General features: G+C 37.2%; 1 protein-coding gene and 1 long non-coding RNA gene across 5 annotated transcripts in view; one reads left to right on the forward strand and one right to left on the reverse strand.

Moving 5' to 3' along the window:
* Positions 1-23,875, forward strand: part of FGF12 (fibroblast growth factor 12) — a 593,021-nt gene that overhangs the window by 461,403 nt on the left and 107,743 nt on the right. The gene's annotated exons all lie outside the window — the stretch shown is intronic.
* LOC104669895 lies at positions 1,835-20,627 on the reverse strand. Its single transcript, XR_749058.1, has 4 exons — positions 20,454-20,627; positions 18,650-18,793; positions 2,019-2,136; positions 1,835-1,934 (listed from the first exon to the last, which is right to left on the reverse strand). It is a non-coding gene; the product is annotated as an uncharacterized LOC104669895 (long non-coding RNA).

Genomic DNA, 23,875 nt, shown 5'->3' on the forward strand with positions numbered 1-23,875 from the left:
GCTTCCCCAGTAGTTTTCTAGGTGACTCCAGGAACTCATTTCAACACTTCCAGCCTGTTGATTCTATGACTTTATGAAAGCCAGTATATTATATTAGAGGTTGTCTAGATTTCACTGCTTTCTGGGTTAATTAGGAACTTGAGATTTGGAGTTTTGTTCTTCTTATTCTCTAACTCTATTGATTTGCCTTGAGAATCATAACAAAAATGACTCTCTCCCTGTGGAATGCCAGATAAAATGCTGTTCTGCAGTGTGACCTGCTTCTCAAAAATCAAATAGATCAATACATTTTGTTCTTCCTATTTTTTTTTTTAAATCTCCTCTCCCTTCTGTCTCATCTCCTGCATTTAGCTAGAGTCTCATATCCTTGGGAAGCTAAATTGCAAAGGTAATACTATGTTTTTTACATTTGTGTTGGAAACTTCTAGTGTAAAGATTATTTGAAGGACAGAGTAGCATATAGCAGCAATTGGGGCATATTTTAGCAGGTATCTCAAAGAGTTTTATCAACCAGATTTCCATTTGAGAATACTAATTGAACATCCACAATGGGCAGGGTGCCCTGTGATCATCAGCATGTCACCAAAGGTAAAATGCAAATATTCCATGCGCCTCCTCATCAAGAACTTTCTAGTGTAGAAAGAATGTTGAGGTTTGGAGTAATGATTTTCTAGGCTCTAACTAGCAGAAAACAGGGACAAGAGTGCACATGAGGATCAAAGTACAGTTTTATTATTAGTGGCAAGTGTCTAGTAGTTGGAAAAGCTGCAATGCAGAATTCAGTGTTGCTCTAAGACAGAACTGTAGGATTATTTCTGAGTCTCTGAATTAGACCTCAGAGCCTACCTGTGGAGAAAGCTGTGTCTGTAAGTGATCCCAAATGCTCTTATGCATTCAGCTTCGTGGAGTTTCTCTGGCAGAGCAGGAAAGAAGGATAATTTCAGGCTTTTATGAGTGCACTGAGATGAGAGAACCTGGGCTCTGTTTTAGAAGTGCTGACCGCGTGGAAATAGGAGAGGAATTCTTTGTCGCTATTCAGGCAGTGATATAAAGTAGTGCTTCCCCCACTGACCACTCTCCCACCACCTTTTAAACCTAAATAGCCCTATTCATTTTTTACATGGCCCAGTGAACATCAAGTTTTGACTAATGAGATTACCTGCATCTCATATGGAATAAAGATATAGGGAGGCCACTGAAAATTGGTTTCTCTGTTGTGACAAATAAAGAGGGGAAAATTTACCCTTCTAAGAGAAAATGAGATTCTCTTCCAACCAGTAGTGATGACATGTGTACACAAATAACTATTCTAAGTAACATCTCCTAAACATTGAAATCCTGTAGCTATTTAATTATATGTGTGTGAAAATTATTTCCAATCCTTTTGTGAATAGAGCTGAATATAAATGATCAAATAAATGCTTGTGCTCAACCTCATCCTTTAACGAAGAGTTTAGTTGCCTCTCTGATGTCAAATTATTAAAGATAATAATGTTTTTGTTTGGAAAGAAAACAAGGTGAATCACAATATTCTACCCAGAGCGAATCACAACTGAAAAAGAACTTTTCATACTTTTATTACTATTATAAATAACATAAATAATAATAGTTCTTATAGACTGTGGTTCCATGTGTGCTAACCCCAGACTAGGTGTTTTATGGTGGTTACATTGATCTAATATTTTAGATAACATTCAAAAATATGTTTTATGCCATTCATGTCATGAAAATTTTTCTCATACCTGTTGTATGAGAAAAATTTACATTATTTAGATTATTTTTACATTATTTGCATTTTTTACCTTTTTTACATTATTTACATATTTTACATTATTTTTCAAGGGCCTGTCCAAGAGCCACCTCATCTGGGAAGTCCCTCCCAGTTTTCCCTCACATACATCATTTCTTGATTCTGGGAAATGCTGTAATACTGCCTGCAAAACATGGTCATTCCTTTTTCAACAGCACAAGGCATCCATTTTATCTGTTTATGTGTATAGCTCTCAGGTCCCGCTTACCTCCTGGGCAGAAATTAAGCTTTATATGTCTCCTCGCTCTCCCCGAGTAATCACATCTGGGGCCTTATTTATAGTATATACTCTCTGCACTCTCTGGGCAATTTCTGTAGACTTGAAACTGTTCAAAAGAATGAACTTCTTAATATTAATTTAAGGTCATACTGTTTTAAAATATTAATTCAAGGTTATATTGTTATATATGTTACAGCTCTCTGTCTCATATATATATGTGTGTGTATATATGTACACATAAATATATATATGTGTGTGTATATATATGAGACAGAGAGAGAGCTGTAACATATATATATATCGATATACAGAATCTGTAGGCGTAAAGGCCTATGGAGCTTTTATATTTGACCCAATTAATTGACCTAGAACTCCTTGGAAGCCACAGTGAAAACAAAGATATAGTCATTTACATACTTACATTTTTATTTTGGTACACAGTACACTTGGCCACTCTTTAAAGAAAATTTTCAAACATCTCATAGTGGGAGTGTGGAGGGACAGCACACAGTGGAAGAGAATCCAAAACAAAATAGCTCTTCTAGTATCAATTATTTTTTGACTAGAGTAATAAGGGGGCATGTTCTATATTTAAGAATCTAGTAATTTTGCATTCTCTTGTCATCTAGATTCGCCCATTCTGCCAAATTCATTAACTCATTCATTCGTTTACTCAAAAAATATGTGTTGTGTTGAGTACCTACTATGTACCAGATGTTCACCTAGATATTGGTGAGAAGTCTGAGAACAAATGGAGCTTGCATTCTAAGGAATTAATCAGACGATTGTTCAGAACTATTTAGAAGATTGAAAATATAACCTACACAATAAAATACATGTTTTGCTCAGTTATGATTTATTAAAAACACCACATAGGCCGGGCGCGGTGGCTCAAGCCTGTAATCCCAGCACTTTGGGAGGCCGAGACGGGCGGATCACGAGGTCAGGAGATCGAGACCATCCTGGCTAATACGGTGAAACCCCGTCTCTACTAAAAAAATACAAAAAACCAGCCGGGCGCGGTGGCGGGCGCCTGTAGTCCCAGCTACTCGGGAGGCTGAGGCAGGAGAATGGCGGGAACCCGGGAGGCGGAGCTTGCAGTGAGCTGAGATCCGGCCACTGCACTCCAGACTCCAGCCTGGGCGACAGAGCGAGACTCCGTCTCAAAAAAAAAAAAAAAAAAAAAAAAAAAAAAAACACCACATATCACTTATGAATGTTCTTAAAGTGGATGAAGTGGCTACCTACAGCAAATGAATAAGTAGTGTGTGCTCTGTATGTCACGGCAGTCAGATGAGTGTAGGTTAATTCCTGTTTCTAATTTATACTGTTATTGGAGATTTATGGAAACAGTTTTGCAGGAAATCTCCAAGTAGACATTTTCACACTAGTGTCTGCAGTGTAATCAGGAAAGTAGGAGGATTTGAAACACTGAAGCCTTTCCACTCTAGGACTGCATAAGGGCTATAGGGAATAGTTTTGGAAGGGCTGAGGCACATGTTCATTATGTTTTAGGTAAGCCCTGGTTGCACTGTACTCAGAGGTCTACCCCTAATCCCTTCACCTCAGTCCTTTGGGATCTCTGAAAACTGTTTGCCCATGTGTTGCTAAGTGCCCAGGCTGAGGTCACAGTGCAACCTCCGGCAGCCTGGAGACATCTGTGAAGTCATTACAAAGATTATGTGTTGAATATAGAGCCTCTCAGAGGTGTATGTCAATGTCAACTAAATGCCAGGCCACAGTATCTGCACACGTGAATACTGTCCCCCAAATTCATGTCTACTTCGAATCTCAGAATGTGACCTTATTTGGAAATAGGCTTTCTACATATATAATTAATTAAGGACCTTAAGATGATGTCATACTTGATTCAGAGTGGGTCCTCCCTCCAATGACTAGTGTCCTTATAAGATAGGGAGAGATGCAGAGATACACAGGTAGAAGGCCATGCATGTGAAGACAGAGGCAGAGGGTGAGGTGATGTGGCTACAAACCAAAAAACACCAAAGATTTTCATTAACCCCCCAAAGCTAGGACAAGGCAAATTAGGATTCTTCCCTAGAGAATTCAGAGGGAAGATGGCCTTGCTGACATTTTAGTTTCAGAATTCTGGCCTTCAGAACTGTGAGATAATAAGTTTTTGTTGTCTAAACCATCCAGTTTGTGGTAATTGTAGTGGCAGCCCCAGGAAACTTAATACACCCCACACACTGAATGCGAGAGACTGCAGAAAGTGTAAGGAAAACTGCACCACAAATATCTGAGGCCCCGTCATTCAGTGTAGTGAATAAGTGGAAAACGGCATTTCTCTTGTCAAATCCTTTTTGTAATGAAACAGAATTTTCAAAAATAAATAAGACTTCACAGAAGGCCTAAATTTTACATTTTTAAAACAGGCCTTCTGTGGAAATATATCTGAGATATTACATCAAAGCCTTAAACATTTAAACTAAAAATTAGAATATTTTAGCTTATATTATTGTTATTTATCCTGTTGTTTCTGGTTTTATTCTGCACCTATCAACAGTCTATAGTCAGATCCTAGCTCTCCAACTAACTGATTAACTTTGGCAAATTACTCTTTCTGCCTCCGTTTCCTCACTTGTCAAATGAGGATGATAGTTCCTAGATATGGGTTCGTTGTGAGAAAAAAAAAACCATAAATGTAAAGCATCGGGAGCAGTATTTTGCACATAAGAAGGCCTAAATCATGTCAGATACTATACAAATTTCTGCTCAGCGACTTGAGATTTGCTTTGAAGAGGCACTAGAAATACAACTATTGATTTTACAATAGCAAAAGACTTATGTGAGAAGAAATGAAATTCTGAAAAACATTTTGTAATCACAGATAATTATAATATATATGGAGAGGAAGTAAAATATTGAGTAATTTTCTAATTTTGTAACTAGTAAGTAAAGAGACCAAATACCATGTTTCATATTTTAAACTCTGAATTCTTGTTACATTTCTTATTTAATGCTAAGCTATGACAAGGAAATAAATGTGTTATCTGCTCCATTAACTAAAATTTGTTTGGAAAAAAACCTCATTACATTTGCAAAGTAGCATTTACAAAACAAGCTGCCAAAACAGCTGTGCAGTTCTAAAAATAATAATAATGAATCTATGTATAACCCCATCACACTCTCTTGAAAAAAAAAAAAAAACACATTTAGGCCTAGTTGATCTTTGAAACTGTCTTTTATTTTCATCCAGTTGACATGTTATAAAAATATTTTTTGATTGCATGTTAAGATAGCATTTTTTCAAGACTATCTCTTATGTAAATGTAAATTTTAAAAATATTTCATCAGCCCTGCAGTCAAATGCAAGGCTAAATTGTTTGCATAATTTAATATGCATTAGCTGCCCACCACACACATATTCTTTTAGAGCAGGAAATCGAATTCAAATCTGGAAGGGTCCCTGGAGACTCTCTAGTCCATTTCTTTAATTTAATCGGCATGGAAACTCAAGCCCAGAACATGTAAGTTATTTACCCCGTGCCGCACAGCAAGATAGTTAGTGACAGACCTGTTGTACCGCCCTCCTTCCTTTTTAACTTTTGTTTTATTGTTTATGGTACAGCTGAGTCCTCACAAATTGATCTAGGGGAAATCTCATTCAGGATTTCTGGTGTAGATGCTGACTTTGCTGCTCACTCACTATGTCACGTGCCTCGTCGATAGGACTGTAGGCGCTGATGCTCAACTGACAGGTGTTAATTGCTGACCATATCACTTGCTGGCTGTGAACTTTAATATCTCTATGCCTCTGTTTCTTCATCTATAAAATGGGGACTATAATAGTGACTACTTCATAGGACTGTTATGAGAAATAAATGAAATAAATATATGAAATGCTTAGAAAAATGTCTGTCCATTCAATTCAAGCAAGTTATTGATTGTCTTTTTTTTTTTTTTTTTTTTTTTTTTTTTTTTTTTTTTTTTTTTTTTCTGAGACGGAGTCTCGCTCTGTCACCCAGGCTGGAGTGCAGTGGCCGGATCTCAGCTCACTGCAAGCTCTGCCTCCCGGGTTTACGCCATTCTCCTACCTCAGCCTCCCAAGTAGCTGGGACTACAGGCGCCCGCCACCTCGCCCGGCTAGTTTTTTGTATTTTTTAGTAGAGACAGGGTTTCACCATGTTAGCCAGGATGGTCTCGATCTCCTGACCTCATGATCCGCCCATCTCAGCCTCCCAAAGTGCTGGGATTACAGGCTTGAGCCACCGCGCCCGGCCACTATTGATTGTCTTGAATTGGTCTCTCTTAGAGTCATTTTCTTTCCCTATGAAATGAGAGACATATTTATCTCACAGAGTGTCTGTCTAGGTTAAATAAAGTTCTTTATGGGAATGTACATGATACGTATATAGAGATACATGTGAACTCATACATTAACCAAGCATGACTTATAAGGTAAAATCAATGTACAAATTGATCAGTTTCGTTAACTGTCCTTTAAAAATTTATACACAAGGAAAATTTTCCCATGTCCTTGGATGAAACTCATCATTTTTCTTCAAGTTGTAAAACACGTATTCACTTAATAAGTAAATTTCCCAGATCAATAGAACATAAACACTTCCTCTGTTATTCAAAGGTTATTCATTCCACACTGTCATCCACAATCAGGCCCTAACTGTGACATTCTTGCAGGAAGGCCATCAAAAATTTTAGTCACCTCCACTGCCCAAACCAACCACTATGTTTAATATCTTCAGGACTAGTTAGAATATGGAGAGGGAGGAGCAGGAAGGGAACCAGAGAACTGTTACTTGACTGATACTTCAATAAGCATCTATTTGGGAGTAGCTCTTACCTACTGTGGTTTTTAAGGGTTTTTTAGAGACTTCCCCTTGTGGGCTGTCCAACTGAAACTCTGTCAGTTCAGTGATGACTCCTCACCTTCAAACCACTTTTCCATCAGCTCTTGGTTTTCCACTTTCTACCATATGTAGGTTTTTCCTGTTATTTAAAGCCTCATTTCCTCTTATCCTGCTCTCTTGGCCTGGAGTTTTAAAAGACTCTAGGCTGGTTCTTTTTTACCATGTGGCCCATATCTGTTCTAGAAGTATTATACACTCGTTCTCCTCTGTCTTGACCAGCTTTGGGAATGCCGTTCAGTCAAAATATAGGATGAGCTCCTCGCCCTTGCTTTGTACGTTCCTAGGTGGGACTATATGTTGACATTGGTGTCCTGTGCTTCTCAGTACAGTGGGAAGATCAGAAACTCTCCATGGTCCTATTGAAGCCCTTTTTCTAGGTTTGAGATGAAGAAATTATCAAGCCCTGCTCTTAAACTTTCTATGTCTTCCTTGTAGAATTTAGAGCAGTGTAACCAATTTCTGTGTTACCTATTTTCAGATTTCTATATTTTCTGGAATAAAATTTTAGAATTCATATCTTTTATTCCCTGATGCCTCAGTCAAAGTTTGTCATTTAAAAAAATCCTGTTACATACGTAATGTCTATTCATCGATATATGTTAACACAGTGATGATTTTCAGTCTTTAATATAGATAAGCCGACTGATTGGTAACAGCATCAGACCTTTAAAGGAGAAATGTGGCTGGGCAGGGTGGCTCACACCTGTAATCCTAGCACTTTGGGAGGCTAAGGCGAGTGGATCACGAGGTCAGGAGTTCAAGACCAGCCTGGCCAACATGGTGAAACCCCGTCCCTACTGAAAATACAAAAATTAGCTGGGCGTGGTGGCAGGCGCCTGTATTCCCAGCTACTCAGGAGGCTGGGGCAGAAGAATCGCTTGAACCCGGGAGGCAGAGGTTGCAGTGGGCCAAGATTGTGCCACTGCACTCCAGTCAGGGTGACAGAGTGAGACTCTGTCTCAAAAAAAGAAAAGGGGGAAATGTATGTGTACGGGATAGGAGCTGCAGGGACTGTGACAGCCAGATCCTCATACAGATGCTGGACGGTGGACTTCCCTGCTCTGAATACACCCAAGGAGGAAAGAATGTTCACTGTAAAGACCCATGCAAACAGTAGTGAGCACCGCAACACAGTCGTAGTTTCTGCAAGCAATACTCATAGTTGCCCAGTTAAAAATAATAAGGGATTTGCCTCTTTTGGACCAAAAACTTCATGTGAAAACACTATAGAGATTGATCAAACAGCTGCCCCCACTGCAGACCAAGCATCATTCTTTGTTTTCCCTTGAAAACCATCTTTACTGTGTCTCTTGGTTTTGCAATAACAGCAGTTATGCATACGGACAGAAATACTTACAGAATGCTTTCTCATTCAGCGCAAAAAAAATAATAAGTGTTTTATGACTGCCCCTCAAATTTGGCTCTTCTTACCAACTTGTGGCTTCTCCCTTCTGGCCTAGGCATATCCCTAACACCTGAATAAACTTGAGGGGATATTTTCACTTAGAAACAATCTATTCTGTGATGGGAACAGCATGAATCATTTTATCAATGAATGGAGAGTATATGGGCCACCAGAAAACATTTCCTCTGCTGCCTTAAGGTTCACTGAAAATTATTGACAAGAGGCAGATTGAGAGGAAAAAAAGCATATAAATTTATTTGATCATAGTTTTACATGACATGAAGCCTTTCAGAATGAAGGCCCAAAGAAGCAGGGGAATGATTTATCCCTTTTTATTCTTAGGTTTAACAAAGTATGGACAGTATCCTGTAGAAATATGATTGGACAAAATGAATATGATTTAATGTTAATAGACTGAGTAGGGAAACTCAGTAAAACCTGTCTGTCTAGATTTTTCTTGGTACGTATTCCTTTCTTCTGAGTGTGGTGAGGACCCTCTCTGGAAAGGGAATCTTATTACCTATGGTTAAACAAGGTAGGTCAGATAATATTTTCATAGCCAGTTTTTATACAGAAAGGTGGAGGGGGCAAGTTAGAGTAATATGTTAAGGTTTTTGGCTGACTTCAGGGAAAAGGGGTTCTGGTTTCTATCACCCACCTTGGGAAAGAAGGGGTCTAGTTTCAATGGCTCACCTCAGGAAAAAATGGAACTGAGAGGCAAGAGGACAGGAAAGGGACAGAAAAAGATTGGGTTCTCAGGCCTTCAGTTGGGGGTATTGTTCTCTAACTTGCAACAAGAACATTAAAATGAGAATCATTTTCAGAAAAGCACCTTGGTTTTCTGTGAGTTTATAAGAAAACAAATTTAAAACTAAGCTGTAACCAAAAAAGTAGTGAATCTACACTCTAGGACTTTGTCGGAACACATTCAGAGCATTGTAATTTGCGCTGGATGATGACTTAAACAAACCTGTCCATTTTACTCAGCACTAAATTTCTAGACTTCATCTAGGTTGTTGTGTAACCCTGGGATTTGTCCATTGTACCCATGCATTTCCTCTTGAAGTTGTGCTCTTGTGAGGGAAAGGAAACTTTAGTGCTTACACATGGACTGTATTTTCTGCAGTGACTGTACGACTGGTGAATCCACTCTCCTGTCAGTGAGCATTTGTTTCCAAGTGTTTGCTTTTTGAACACTGCATGTATGAGCCTCTTTAACTCCAAGGCTTGATGAGTCTTAATGAATTGCTGACTGTTAACATTGATAATCTAGAAAAGTAAGTAACATTATTCCATCTCTTATCAGTAGGTGTTGGTTTTATGTGGAGTGCTGTCATATATACAAGATGCTCTTGGTAATATAATTTATGTTAGTTTCAAATTACAGGGAAAGGGATTCCAGTCCATCCCGGTGAGGTGACAGTGAGGCAATATCCTTAGCTGGGAGGTTGGAATGTGGAGTTGTCTAACAAAGTGGTCAATCCAATCTCATGATTTATAATCTTTCATAATTTCCTGTAGAACAAGAAATAAAGTCCAAAGTTTTTGGCTTGACATTCATATTTCTTCATATTTTGTCCCCAAAGTACATTTCTAGTTGTTTAGCTTACTTATACTTTACTTTAGTAAAAACGATATCTTATCGTTCCTTGGGCAAACTCTCTCCATTATTTTTCTATTGTATTTTCCTGTATTGTTTCTACCAATCTTTTTAGTTCCCACTTAGAAAACACCACCTTCACGAAACCTTTTCTAGTTCCAACAGGTGGATATAATTCAAAGACAAAATTACAACAGATTTTAGTTTGAAGATCCTAATTGTTTTTTGTTTACCATTCTGGAATCAGGCAATTTTGCATTCTATAAGTAGAATGAATATTTCAGTGAGCTGAGCAGAGGAGTTTGGTTTTACAAACAGAAAAGGGTAGAGGGAAACAGAAATAGAGAACAAAAAGCAAATTGGTCTTTTCAAAGTTACCTTCCTTGCAAAGGCTAATGCAGGAGGAGCTTCCTTATGATGATAGCTAAAACTGTCCTGTTTAGGGATGTGACTCTCTCCAGATTCCTTAAAGGGTCAGGTAAACCACTTAGTTTTGGCTTGGTGAGGAATTTCAGCATGAGTGACTCTATCTTGGTTTGGTCTTTTGGGCTTGGTGCAAGGGCTCAGTCTAACCCAATGGCTTCCTATAACTTTTATTTATCTATGAATAAGGTCTGGTTACTTATAGATAGCTCTCATGCCAGGTACTGAACAAAAGAAATAATAGATACTAATCATCTGTAGTCTAAAACGTTAATACGCAGCTTCATTATCTATATTATTTGAAAGATCTGTTTTCACTTTGTTAGGATTTTTTTTTTCCTCTTTACAAACAGTTGAAGAACCTGCCCTAGGTTCTTAAAGCATGATTTAAAGAAACACCTAAACCGTGGACTTTGTGCTGATGGCATCCTTGGACAAAGAAAATGTGAAGCCTTCCACAGTGATGGATATGAAGGAAACACGTTTATTTGCAAAAGCTCTATGTTATTAGCAACTTTGCTTCTTTAGTGCCACACTGTGTCCTTGTCATGTCCTTAACTGAACATCAGTCATGCTAATTTGGACGAATGCTTACGTATCCTTAAAGTATTGACATATGACGTATCCTTGACATATTCACATATTATTGGATTCAACTTCAGAAAAGCCAGGAGATTAGATAGTAGCTGTAAGTAGAATCATTTCTTCTATATTCTCTCTCTCTCTCTCTCTTCCTCTCTCCCCTCTTCTCTCTCCTCTCTCTTCCTCTCTTTCTTGCCAAATTCTTAAACCCTGACTACCCTAGTTTACACCAAATAGTTTTTCTGATTGGCCATCAGTGTGACCGCCTTCCTATTTTTACTACTCTATATCTTCTCTCAAGTGAGTTAATAGGTATAGTTCTGGTGAGGTATATAAACAGTAGGCAAACATGGAATTTTTGAAGTACTTTCTCCGTTATTTATTTTTGGATATAGGTATAGTTCTGGTGAGGTATATAAACAGTAGGCAAACATGGAATTTTTGAAGTACTTTCTCCGTTATTTATTTTTGGTATGGCTTACTCTACATATTTTCTATACATAAATACTTGTCACTGAATTTCTCACTGTAATATTTTGGTAAGTGTGCATACTAAATATGTTATTTTACAAAGATTCTTGTATTTGGGAAATTTTTACTCTGCCCTACCTTGATAGGTAATAATGTAATAGGAAGATTTATTCTGGAATTTCAGTGTATCTCTGGATATAGGAAATAATCTTTCTTAACTCTACTTCCTTTTATTTTTTCTGTAGCAGTATCTTTAAACATAGAATATTGAGTATTTATATGATGTCACAAAAGGCAATTAGGATGTGTTAACCTTGAGGCATCTATTTTAGGTTTTATGTTTGTAACAATCATCTTCAGCCTGGATAATTATCTGTCTGATGGCGATCAATCATTATGATGCTGATGACAGGCATTTTTCATTGTTTTCAGTTCTACATTTTTTTTTTTTAAACTCACTCACTTGACATCCTAAAGACTCAAATCCTTGAATTAATCCACTGAGCAGGAAGGACATGGGCAGCAAGCAGAGAAACCCATTCGTCCGCTGGCTGTCTCAAGGTTGCAAAACCAAATTGAATCCTTCCATCTATTATTTTTACAAGCATTTTTTAAAGAAAAAGTTTTACAAGAGTGGAAGTAAATTTTCCAAAGTCTTGACACGCCCAGTGTCAGATATACGTTCATTCATTTAACATTTACTGAGGGTATACCATCCCCAAAGCCCTAGGGAAGAATATTTACCACCTTGAGAATGGTTTGCAGCCCAGTCACAGACATGGATGTGCAAACAGCCAATAATGCCAAGAGATGCTGCATGACTCCTTGAGTTTACATCTGAATGCATCCTGAGCTGTTGGTGAGGCAGAACTCTAAATATTGCCTGGCATGCAGGACTCTCTTGGAGGCTCCACGTCTGTCTGTGCCCATAACCCAGCTTCAGCCCCAGGGAAACTTGGTCTTTTTATCTTTATTTACAAGTTTGTGTTTTGGGAAGTTTTCTTCTTTCTCCTTGGATCAGAGTATACTGTATGTATTTTCCCTTTTCCACTATCATGGAAGCTAAAACAGTAGGAATGGCAGTGTCTCTCAACCTCATTCATATGTATAAATTCAGAGTGCTACGTGCAGATGTTTGAATGGATTTCCCCATTAACACATTTATGTAACAGCATAAGTGGTTCAGTAGCTTCTGTTGGAAGAAGAGGTTGATTTTGTTATGAAGGGAGTAAATTCCCTCATAGAGAACACTTTGCCCACAAGTGATAAAACTAACTTGCCCTTAGTTATGTGGGAGGTATGGCTCTATCCACTTCACCTCTTCTCTTCCTTCCTTGAAACCAATCTTGCAAAACTGATTCTAAAAATTTATTCAGCATTTTCTTCCCATCTATCAAAGTTTGAAAAAGAGATGGAGGTTGAGATAGACGATATTTTTTCTTCTGAAACTGGAAGGATTTGTCTATGAAACAGGTTGTGTAAGTGATGGCTTGCCAAGTTTAGCAAATCACAAGTCAAGGAGCATCAGACTGGGAAAGGATCTTTCCTTTCATCCATGAATATTTTTACAATGGCTATGATCAGCTGGGCTATTTTGGGGCTCTCTTGGTGGTGGAGAGCTCCCTCTCTTTCAATGTGCACATTCTCTGACACACAGGGAAAAATCAAGCAAGTTGGAGCCTTGTGACAAATGAGCCATAGTTATCCTGCCTCATCCCTACGCTGTTTCTTCTTTGTTTTGCTCAAATAAGGAAGCATCATTTAAAAGAGTACCAAGCATATCATATACTCATAGAGCCCCCTTCTCGATTTTAGGGGATTTATATTCATTTAGTGGAGTGGTTTGTAACTTGGTGATAATTAGGATCAACTATGCCCTGTAATCATGCAGCCATATTTCATTGGTTACATTTTATTTTATTTAAAAAATGTTTTAAAGTAGTTTTTTACTTTCATGAAATGGATTACATTTTGACATGGCAATTTCACAAAATCAGATAATATGAACACATAACCTCCCCTTCCCCTTTTCTTGTCTGCAATGGAACAAAGTTAGGCTTGAAATGACGTGAGCCTTACTTGAAGCCTAGCTGCCACAAAAAAGCAATAACAGTTATTGAAAATGCCTAGAATAAACTGTGTCTGTATGAAATGCTTTTTAAAAAAATTTTGGATTTGTCTCTGAGTGATTATTTCATTTTCAGATGACTCTAAGGAACTTGGGCTGTTAATATTTTAGTACAGCTCTCTGAATTTTCCAGGACTCACCATTATTTTTATTAGTCATTCCTAATATCACTTGGAGGAAAGTCAATATTCTTCCCTCTCCTGTCTTCCCAGAAAACCCTAGAACTGGATGAGAGAAATGAGTAGGACCACATCAGATTCTAGGCAAGAGTCACAATTAGAAGATCAGCTTTGAAGAGCCATTTTAAGGCATCTCAATAAACCAAGGAGTCAGTCTGTAGCCTGGGAAACTGTGAATCCTTTGGGATACTTCTTTTTATCATGCTGCAAAACTAATGTCCTCAGCTTCTCTACCTCTTCCTTGGGACATACTGAATGTCTGTCTTTCAGACTCCTTCATTAAGTTGCCTTTGTGTTTGTTTATAAAACATTCAGATGTGATACATGAGATTGGATTGATCTAATTTGGGGATGAGGATTGGGAAAGACTTCCCCCCAAACAGAAATATTTGAATTGATATCTAAAGGAAAAGTTAGGAGTAAACTAAGTAAAGGTTGGAAGATACCATTAGTAGAAAGAACGAAGGCAGAGGTGATAGGGAAAGCTAGAGATAGGCAGGGAGGTGGGAAATGGTAAGTTAGGCTTGTAGGTTGGATTTCAGAGATGGGTGGGATACTCTGATGGGAGTTTAAATCAGCAATTCGGAGCCACATCAGACTTTGCCTTGCTATTGTAACGTTTCAGCCTTGCTATTGTAACTTCCAGCAAATGGGCTGAGACTCAAAGTCACAATAGTTCTGGTTGACAGTGATTATAGCATTCAACAATGCGGATACTTAAGTTGACTCAAAAAAGTTTAATGGGCAAATAACACAGAATACAGGAGAAAAGAATTTGAAGAGTGCTTGAACCTCTGAACTCATACAAAGCCAGCAGATGTATTGGATGTTATTAAATACATTGACATGAAGAAGGTGCTACAGTTTCAAGCATGAGGCTTATTCTTCCTTGTTAATCAGAAATGATGCATGGATATCTTATAGAATGTCCATGATATTTCATGCCAGAGTTAATAACTTTTAGATGACACTTGGAGAGAAAACTGTGGCAATGTCTAATTGATTGATCTGGGTCCGGTTTTTTAAGAACCATCCTTACTGCAGGGAATGAGGCTGCCTGCCAATATACTATCTGAGAAACTCAGAAGGGCAAGAAAAACCTACATATCAATTCAATTTAAATTGAATTTGAGGTGTTTTTGGTGGAATTCTAACATCCCACCAACACACATTATTTCTCCCTATTTTCTTCCCATTGGATTAGTGGATTCTTTTATTCTCCTTCCCTTCCCTTCCCTCCCTCCCTCCCTCCCTCCCTCCCTCCCTCCCTTCCTTCCTTCCTTCCCACTTTCCTTCCCTCCATCCATTCATCTGTCTTTCCTTTTTTTCTTCTTTTTAAAAATTTCAGCATAGCAGTTTTCTACAATCTGGAGGAATATACGGGTTATATAAGTGTGGAAACATATTTGTCATTTTAGTTTACCTTTGCTGAAATTGTGAAGGATACCTAAAGTATAAGATATAATAGTTCTCTTAATTTTTTGTGACTTGGCTCATCCAGAATTAGTTTGTCACCTCCTGGAAAGCACTTTACATCTTATTTCTCTCCCAGTACCCTTCATGAGATCTGCTATGGTACATAGTAACTTAGATTGAATTATTTTTCGTTTCTTAGTTCACTTTGCCCAATAATAGAAGGGGAGAAAGGAGGCATTTTATGAAATGTTGATATAGTGGGATAGCATGAGTGGAGAATTTCAAGAAAGTTCAGTTCTTTGCTCATGAATTGATTTAACAGTTACCAACTAAGGTGCAGGAAATTAAGTGCCATATTACATGTAGCCTGAGGCTCCTTGGAGAGAAGAAAAATGCTTTTGCTTTTCATTGAGCTGTGGGAAATTGTTTCAAGACCATCAGGAAAAGCTTTATTTCTGTGAAAAATAGCTCTATGGTCATCGGAGCAAAAGGGCCTTGAATTTTATATTGTGAAAGATTTGTACTGAATAAACCACTAAGTCTTGACTCCATTGACCTTGAAATGTGGGAGGATGTGGAACACAAAATTGAAATTGTGACCCACACAAGTTATTCTTTTTTCAGTAGTACTACAGTATTACAAATATTCCATGTTCATTGATGAAACACCTAGTCACTAACCTGAATGGATGTCAATTTCGTTTCTCTTTATAACACAGGGCTCACTAACAGTCTTCAGACTTTCAGTCATTTATTAAACTCAGAAATTTGCCTTAATAAAATCATTTCAAAGAAGAAAAAAAAAAGAGCTGTATGTATGAAGATATTCTTTGTAGTGTTAACTATAATAGTAAAAGATGGAAACAATTTAAATACCCAATGGTTTACAAATTATTAAATAAATTTACATGCCAAGAGGTAAAGAAATATTCTATGGCCATGAAGAGTTTTTGGGTAGACTCTGCAACTGCAGAAAATTGGCTCCAACCTAGTGTTATACAGAGGAACTAAATAACTAGTCATAATAAATATAGCATTTATTAGGTCCTTTTAATGTGCCAAACACTTTTGAAGAGGTTTATGTTTATTAAGCCTAACAGTAATATTATTAGGTAGGTACGATTATTATCCCTTATTTACACATGAAGGAACTCAGCAAGATTGCAGGGCTGATAACCCCTGGGTTTGGGATTCAAATGGAGAAAGTCTGTCTCCAGAGTTCACATTTAACCAGTACTGTGTATACGATCAACAAATGGCTCTATGTACATTGATTACATCTGGTAACACTGAGTGCAGGTTAAAAAGCTAGGAGATTATAGAGAAATAAAATTAGTTAAGACTGCTGAAATTTGGAAGAGAGGCATTTTTAAAAAATTTTTCTTTTATGTTTTAGTGGGTGATTTTCACTATTTAAAAACATCTTAGTAGGGCTGGGTGTGTTAGCTCATGCCTGCAATCTCAGCACTTGGAGAGGCCAAAGCAGGTGGATCACTTGAGGTCAGGAATTTGAGAACAACCTGATCAACATGATGAAACACTTTCTCTACTAAAAATACAAAAATTAGCCCAGCGTGGTGGCATGTGCCTGTAATCCCAGCTACTAGGGAGGCTGAGGCAGGAGAATCACTTGAACCCAGGAGGCAGAGGCTGCTGTGAGCCAGGATCATGCCACTGCACCCCAGCCTGGGTGACAGAGTGAGACTCCATCTCAAACAAATAAAAAATAAAAACTGAAAAATAAAACATAAATAAATACAAATAAAAATGTTTTAGTAATGTGTAATATTTGCATACTAAGTTCAAACTGTATTAAAGTAGGCTATTGTATTAGACTATTCTTGCATTGTTATAAAGAAATACTTGAAACTGGGTAATTTATGAAGAAAATAGTTTTGATTGGCTCACAGTTCTGCAGGCTTTCTAGGAAGCATGGTGCTGGCATCCCCTTGGTTTCTAGGGAAGCCTCAGGAAGCTTACAGTCATGACAAGGCAAAGGAGGAGCAGGCATGTCACATGGCAAAATCAGAGCAAGGCAGGGGAGAAGCCACACACTTTACACAGCCAGATCTCATGCAAACCCAGAGAGAGAGTTCACTTATCATCAAGGGGATGACCTAAGCCATTCATGAGGCATCTGCCCCCATGATGCAAACATCTCCCACCAGGCTCCACCTCCAACATTGGAGATGACATTTCAAAATGAGATTTGGGCAGGGACAAATATCCAAACTATATCAGCCATCACCTAGTATGAAAGAAAAGAGTTATCTATCCCATATGGCCTCTTACTCCATTTGAAAACCCACGTCTAGAGGTCTGGGGTTAAGTCTAGTTTTAGATAAAGGCCACCACAGCACCCCAGATGGTGAAAGAGTAGATACTTGAAGGATGAGCTCCTTGTGGAAAATTGGAAGCAGCAGAATTTGCTAGTATGTAGAGCAGATAAGTGCAGTCTGGGTAATCAGTTTATAATCCTCTAGCCTATGATGTGAAAGTGACAAAGAAAATAGCTCCATCTGGCATAGGAAATATTTACGTTAAACATTAGGAAGAACTTCTGAGATTTCATAGTATTGTGCTGGGTTGTGTATTCATGTTTTAAAATAAAAGCTTTATCTTTAAATCTGAGATATCCATCCCTTGGGGGAACGAGGATACTCAAATAGAAACAGAAAGGATTCTTACAAAGTGGGAGGTGAAGCACCTTATTGAATAGAGAATATGTGATGTGAAAGGAGAACTATGATGTATGTTAAACTTATTAAAGATGCATTTTTAAAAATTTGTGATTTTTGGTGCAAAATTGTCTATAATGGGTTTTTATGATTTTGAATGGCACAGAAATTATATTTTATAATTTAAAATGTTCTATAAAAATTTTAACATTAGGAGTCCATGAATAGGTTTAGGTAAATTATACAGCAAATTTCTGTATGTGCACATGAATATTTTCAGGAAGGGAAATCCATGGTTTTAATCAAATGTTTATAAATGTCCACAATGCCAAATTTACTACTATAACGTCTCCACTGATATGTTACAGGAAAAGAGAGGACTGAATGGTAATTTAGGTAGATAGATGACAGATAGATAGATGATAGATATAGAGACAGATATATAAATATAATCTCTTTCATAGACTTGGAGAATCTTCTTGGGCCCTGCTAATGTTGTTAATATTCTCATTAAAAAGAGAAGATAGAATCTTCTTATTAAACTCTCATTGGAAATGGGAATAACTAACATGTATTTAAATACCTTTATTCTATGGCCATCGAAAAGTGTAATGCATGGGAATTTTAGATGGGGGCTGCAGCTATACCTTGCACATTGTGTTGTGGCATAAAGATGGATCAGGGCATTGAGATGATACACTGGGGTTCTTCCTGGAGACGCTATGCTGCCAGTCAGTCAAGCATAGTTATCTAAGATGCATTAATCAACCATGTAACCTGTGATTCCCTCTCAGACGAAATCACCTCTCCAAGGACTAAGACTCAATTAAACCTCCATCGCTTACCTTAGTGACATCTGTTCTTCGCATTGTCAGGAAATCTGTTGTCATTATTTAGAAAGCAGCCTTTCAGGTTTCATGTAATCGAAGACTACAGGTGCCAAAAATTTAAATTAGCATGAAACATCGGATTCCTCAAGGCATCGGTTCCTTGAAGCAAATAACCAATGAGAAGAGATTTATTCTCTTTTATAATTCACATTTTTATTGCTTTTACTTTAGTAAGAACTTTATTGAGATATAAGTCACGTCATAGATATTTTTTCCTGAGTTTCTTTTCCTTTTGTTAGTTTTGTAAAAGTGTACTTATGCATGTGTGAGGTAGCATGTGTGTGTGTGTGTGTGTGTGTGTGTGTGTGTGTGTGTGTGTGTGTGTGGTGTTTAAAGAGAGCAAATAGACTTTTGAAAAGAACATGGTTAATAAAGCCATTTGGGTTAGTAATGCAGGATGGAGTAAGATTGATGGAGCAGCAGAAAAAAATGGAATATCTTCAAAGTTTCTAATTAACATATTCATTTTATTAGCTACCATTTTCTCACTAAATGACTCTTTTGACTCCGGCAGTTGCTATTGCTGTGACATATTTTAATTTATACCCTAAAGCCAAGTGGAATATGTCTTCATAGGTAAAATATAGCAAGATAGAAATTAGACAGAGTCTAATATTTGACACTTATTGAAGAAAGCCTTTCTCTGACATTCCTTTGACCGAAACTCCTAGTTAACGTGTTGTCTATTATTTGGGAGTGCAGTAAACCTACTTAAAGTACTTAAAGTAATTTATTTAAGTGGGGGGTTACTTAAAGTAAACCCCTACTTGGTTGTTCATTTTCATCTTCATTCAGCTTTTCATTTGTTCAGCAAACATTGAATGTCCCCTATATGTAAGGCCCTATCTGCTTAACATTGTGCAAGTCCTGAAATTAATAAGAAATAATTTCTGCATTTAAGAAGGGTCTTAGACATAACCAAAGTACAAGGTAGATTAAGGATCATAATATGACAGACTGGTAAACAGAACGCTGTGGAAACATAGAGAAAGCAACTAATTTAAACTGAGCAGTCAGAGAGGATTGCATGAAAATACAATATTTTGTTATGCCTTTGAAGGACCACAGTACGAGTTTGGCAGGTAGAGAAGGAGAAAGGGTGCTAAGTACTTCCAACTTAAGGAAAACATTAATTTATTAAGTGCTTTTTTATGTGCAAAACAGTCTGCTAAATGAATTCTTTCCTATGAGCCAATTCTTTATGCCCATAATGCATAGAAGAAAACGGAAGCTTGCAGAGATTCAGTTTATTTTCAGGCCAAAAGAAAGAGCAAGTAACAGAGTCATTGCCATATTTGCTAAGCTGAAAGGCATTTCTTTTTTTCATTATTGTGTCAGAGAGAGGTTGGCAAACCTTTGCTTAAAGAGCCAGATAGTAAATATTGTGGGCTTTTTACACTACACAATCCGTGTCACAATTACTCACCTCTGCCATGGTATGCACCAGACTCTCTGGTGTATAGCTTAAAAGCAGCCATACGCCATAAGTAAATGAATGAGCATGGCTGTGTTAAAAAAAACAAAAACAAAAACTCATTTATGGATATTGAAAATTAAATTTTACACAGTTTTCATGTTTCTTCAAATATTCTTCTTTTTAATTTCTGAACTATTTAAAAATGTTAAAACTGTTCTTTGCTCATGACTCTACAGAATCAGGAGGTGGGCTGGATTTGTCCTGTGGGACATCCTTTGCCGACTCTTGATGCTTTATCAATACTTATCATGAGAAATAATTAAGGAAGAAGGAGCCACTTACCCTTTCTATGAGGCCCTTCGCATCACACAACTCCTGGGTCTTCATTTGATTCTTAGTCCGTCTGAATAGCACTGCCTGCAATTGTGGACTCTGCAGTTTGAGTGACCAGTAAACTCCCAACACCGAGGAATATAACATCGCATGTTACTTCCTCTTACACAGATGCATCTGTTGAAAAAGAGTACGTTAAAAAATCATCTGAGATAAGACTTGACTCTGTTATTGACCAAAGAAATGTTTCCAGGCCAGCTCTTCAAGTGAGCAACGTTGTGTCATACTTAAGTTACCTTGTTTGTCAGTCTTTAAAGAGCAAGGGCTTTTGATGTTTTGTCCTTTATCTTCAATGATTCCCTTTTTTATTAAAAAATATGAAAAAAACCCTGAAGGTTGACTTACTTATAAAGTGAAAATGATGCAAGCCTGATGATGTCCTTAGAAAGCGTTGATGATATCCTGTATACTTGAATATACCTAGTGAGTTCTAACACACCTGAATGGCCTTGATGTAGACCAGAACATTTAGAGAGACAGAGACAAAGCAGCTGGCATCAGACGGTGGATCCCAGGGACGTTTTAAGGCTCACTAGACATTTGCTGTAAGTTTCTAGGGCTAGTCTTCTGGAATTCCACTCTTGTTGGCTGAGAAGTAGAGTCTTGATAACCAGGAGTATATTAGAGGTTTTCGTGGAGGTCTGTCTGACTGCAAAGGCTCTAGGAGTCAGGTCATTTTAACATTCTACTCAATAAAGTATAAAGTGTGACCCTGGCAACGTATCTGTCCTGTCTGTGCATCAGTTTCCTCTTCTGGAAAGTGGGGGTAATAATAGCTACTTCCTTAGGTTGATTAGAGGACTAAATAAGAAAATAAATCATTTTGATTATTTTAATTACCCTCTTTTCGAATTTTTGTTTACCCTTTTCTCCAGAATTAAAATAGAATTCATATTTTCTACATTCCTGATTTATCTATTATGAATGCAAGCTTTTTTTGCTTAGACCCTTTGGGATTCCACATTAAATGTGAAAAAAATCATCTCTTATTTTTGTTTTATCAATATTGTCAAAAAATATGATATACCCAGGCAATTGTATTATTTAGCTTTTAGGAAAAGGTTTCCTTTTTGAAAGTCATTTTATTGATGGTATGAATTAACACAAAATATTAGGTCAATTTAGTTATTGTGTGCTTGGAGAATATTTATTCATTCTGGAGATTTCTGGATGTGCTATATAGTTATGGTGATTTATGAAAACAAATCGGAATACTCTGCCAAATTTTTAACAAGAATCTAAGTCATAATGAGATTTTAGTTTACTTGATGGGAGAATTGATTCATTTGATTTTTCCTAAGGGAAAACTGTTTCAGGCTTTAAAGATGAAATATGACACAACATTAGATCCTCTTTAGGCTCAGTAAGGAAAGTTTGCTTTAATTTTGCAGAACTTTGAAGCTCAGTTTTAGTCTGCATACTGATGTTAACTGTTTAAGATGATTTTGCCTCAAAGAAGAGGAAGAATAGGATGTTTTGTTGAACTGCATTTATGAGCCTTAGAGTGCATATTTAGACTAAAGTGCCGTTCCATTTGGTCCCAACATCTGTAAGGTATTAAGTAATGTCTTACTGGAGTTTTGATAAACAGTATTGGAAGTTTATTTCCTCTGATTTAATTTCAAAACTCAATTTCATTTAGTTCAGAAAATTCCAGCATAGCCAGCATATCTCGTTGTTGTGTTTAAACCAATGTTTCTCAACTTGGCTGCACTTGAGAACTTCATGGAGCATTAAAAAGGATACTTCATCCCTGGACTCATATGCATATTTAATTGGTTTGGAGTGTGGCCCAGGAATAGGTTTTTTTTCTTTTCTTTCCCCCCCCCCTTTTTGATATTTTTTAAAAGAACACCAGATGATTGTAACAAGTAGTTTTGGTTGAAAACCAGGAGTATAAATTAGCATTTCTCAAACTGTAATGCATGTATAAACCACCTGGGAATTTTGTTAAAATATGGATTCTGATTCTTCTGTAGTTCTGGGATGGGACATTGACGGGATTAATACTGCAGAGTCAAAGACTGTATTTTCAGTAAGGAAAGGTCTAAGCTAAGTCCCAATTTAGTTAGAAAACATTTTTATCAATCAGTGCCCTGATACTAAATAATTGTTTATGAAATAATTAATGTTTACCTAGTTACTCAAAATAATGTCATACTCAACATTTTAAAATGGACCGTTTTTCCTGCCATATTGTTTGATTCAATCCTACATTTTCTGAGCACCTATTATATACTCACTATTTTGCTAGGCTTGCAGGGAATGTACACAGTAGAAAAATAGAAACCCTATGCTTAAATAGCCCAAAGAGAACCAGAGCGTTTATGCTAATGACCGTAATTCAAAGGAAAAGGCTGATAAGTAAAATTTTTGATTTTATACTTAATTTTGAGGTATTATGCCTTTTTGTTAGAGACACTTTTTACATTTTAGAAATTCTTGAAATCTGACGTCTTTTCTTTCTCTCTCCCTCTCTGCAGGATGTGTGTGTGTGTGTATGGGGGAGTAGTTCTTAGGGGCTTTTATCTACTTTTTGATGAGTTTATCCAAAGCAACTAGAGGAGCACTTGATTGGAAAAAAAATTACAGTTACGTGTCACTTAATGATTGGGATACATGTGAGAAATGCATCCTCAGGCAATTTCGTCACTGAACAAACATCATGGAGTATGCTTAGATAAACCTAGATGTCAGAGCCTACTACACACCTGGGCTTAATGGTATAGACTATGGTTCCTATGCTATAAACCTGTACGGTATTATACTGAATACTGTAGGCAGTTGTAACGCAGTGATATTTGTGTATCTAAACATAGAAAGGTACAGTAAAAATATAGTATTCTACTCTTATGGGACCGTCTTCTCATATGTAGTACATTGTTGACCAACACATCGTTTTGTGGCACGTGACTATATATACCATAATTACATAATATTTTACTGTCTGCAGTCAGATCTAAAAACCATTTTGAAAACTACTCATATTAGAATACATTTTAGAGCTTAACACGCAATGGAGACATTTTTTGTCTTCAAAAAAGTGTTTTTGAATCTCTTTCAAGAAATTTAACAAAGTGATCCACAGCTCAGTTGCCAAAGGAATTAAAAGCAAAGTTTATGCCTCCCCACGGCCAGCATACTTGTACAAAACAAATGTCAAAAGCTGCACGTGGGGAACTTGGAATGGTTTAATTTACGTGTATGGAGTTAGCACAAAATTCATAGCAGTCTGTCACCAAGGTTTGTTAGCTAATTACTGTGTTTTAAATAAGTGTGAATTTTAATAACACTGTTTAAGAGCCTGCTGTCTCCCTTCCTCTTGGCACACCTAGGGGTTCAAGCTATTATCTGAACACATTTTCTAATTC

This window comes from Rhinopithecus roxellana, chromosome 1, assembly GCF_007565055.1.
Source record: "Rhinopithecus roxellana isolate Shanxi Qingling chromosome 1, ASM756505v1, whole genome shotgun sequence".
Lineage (NCBI taxonomy): Eukaryota > Metazoa > Chordata > Mammalia > Primates > Cercopithecidae > Rhinopithecus > Rhinopithecus roxellana.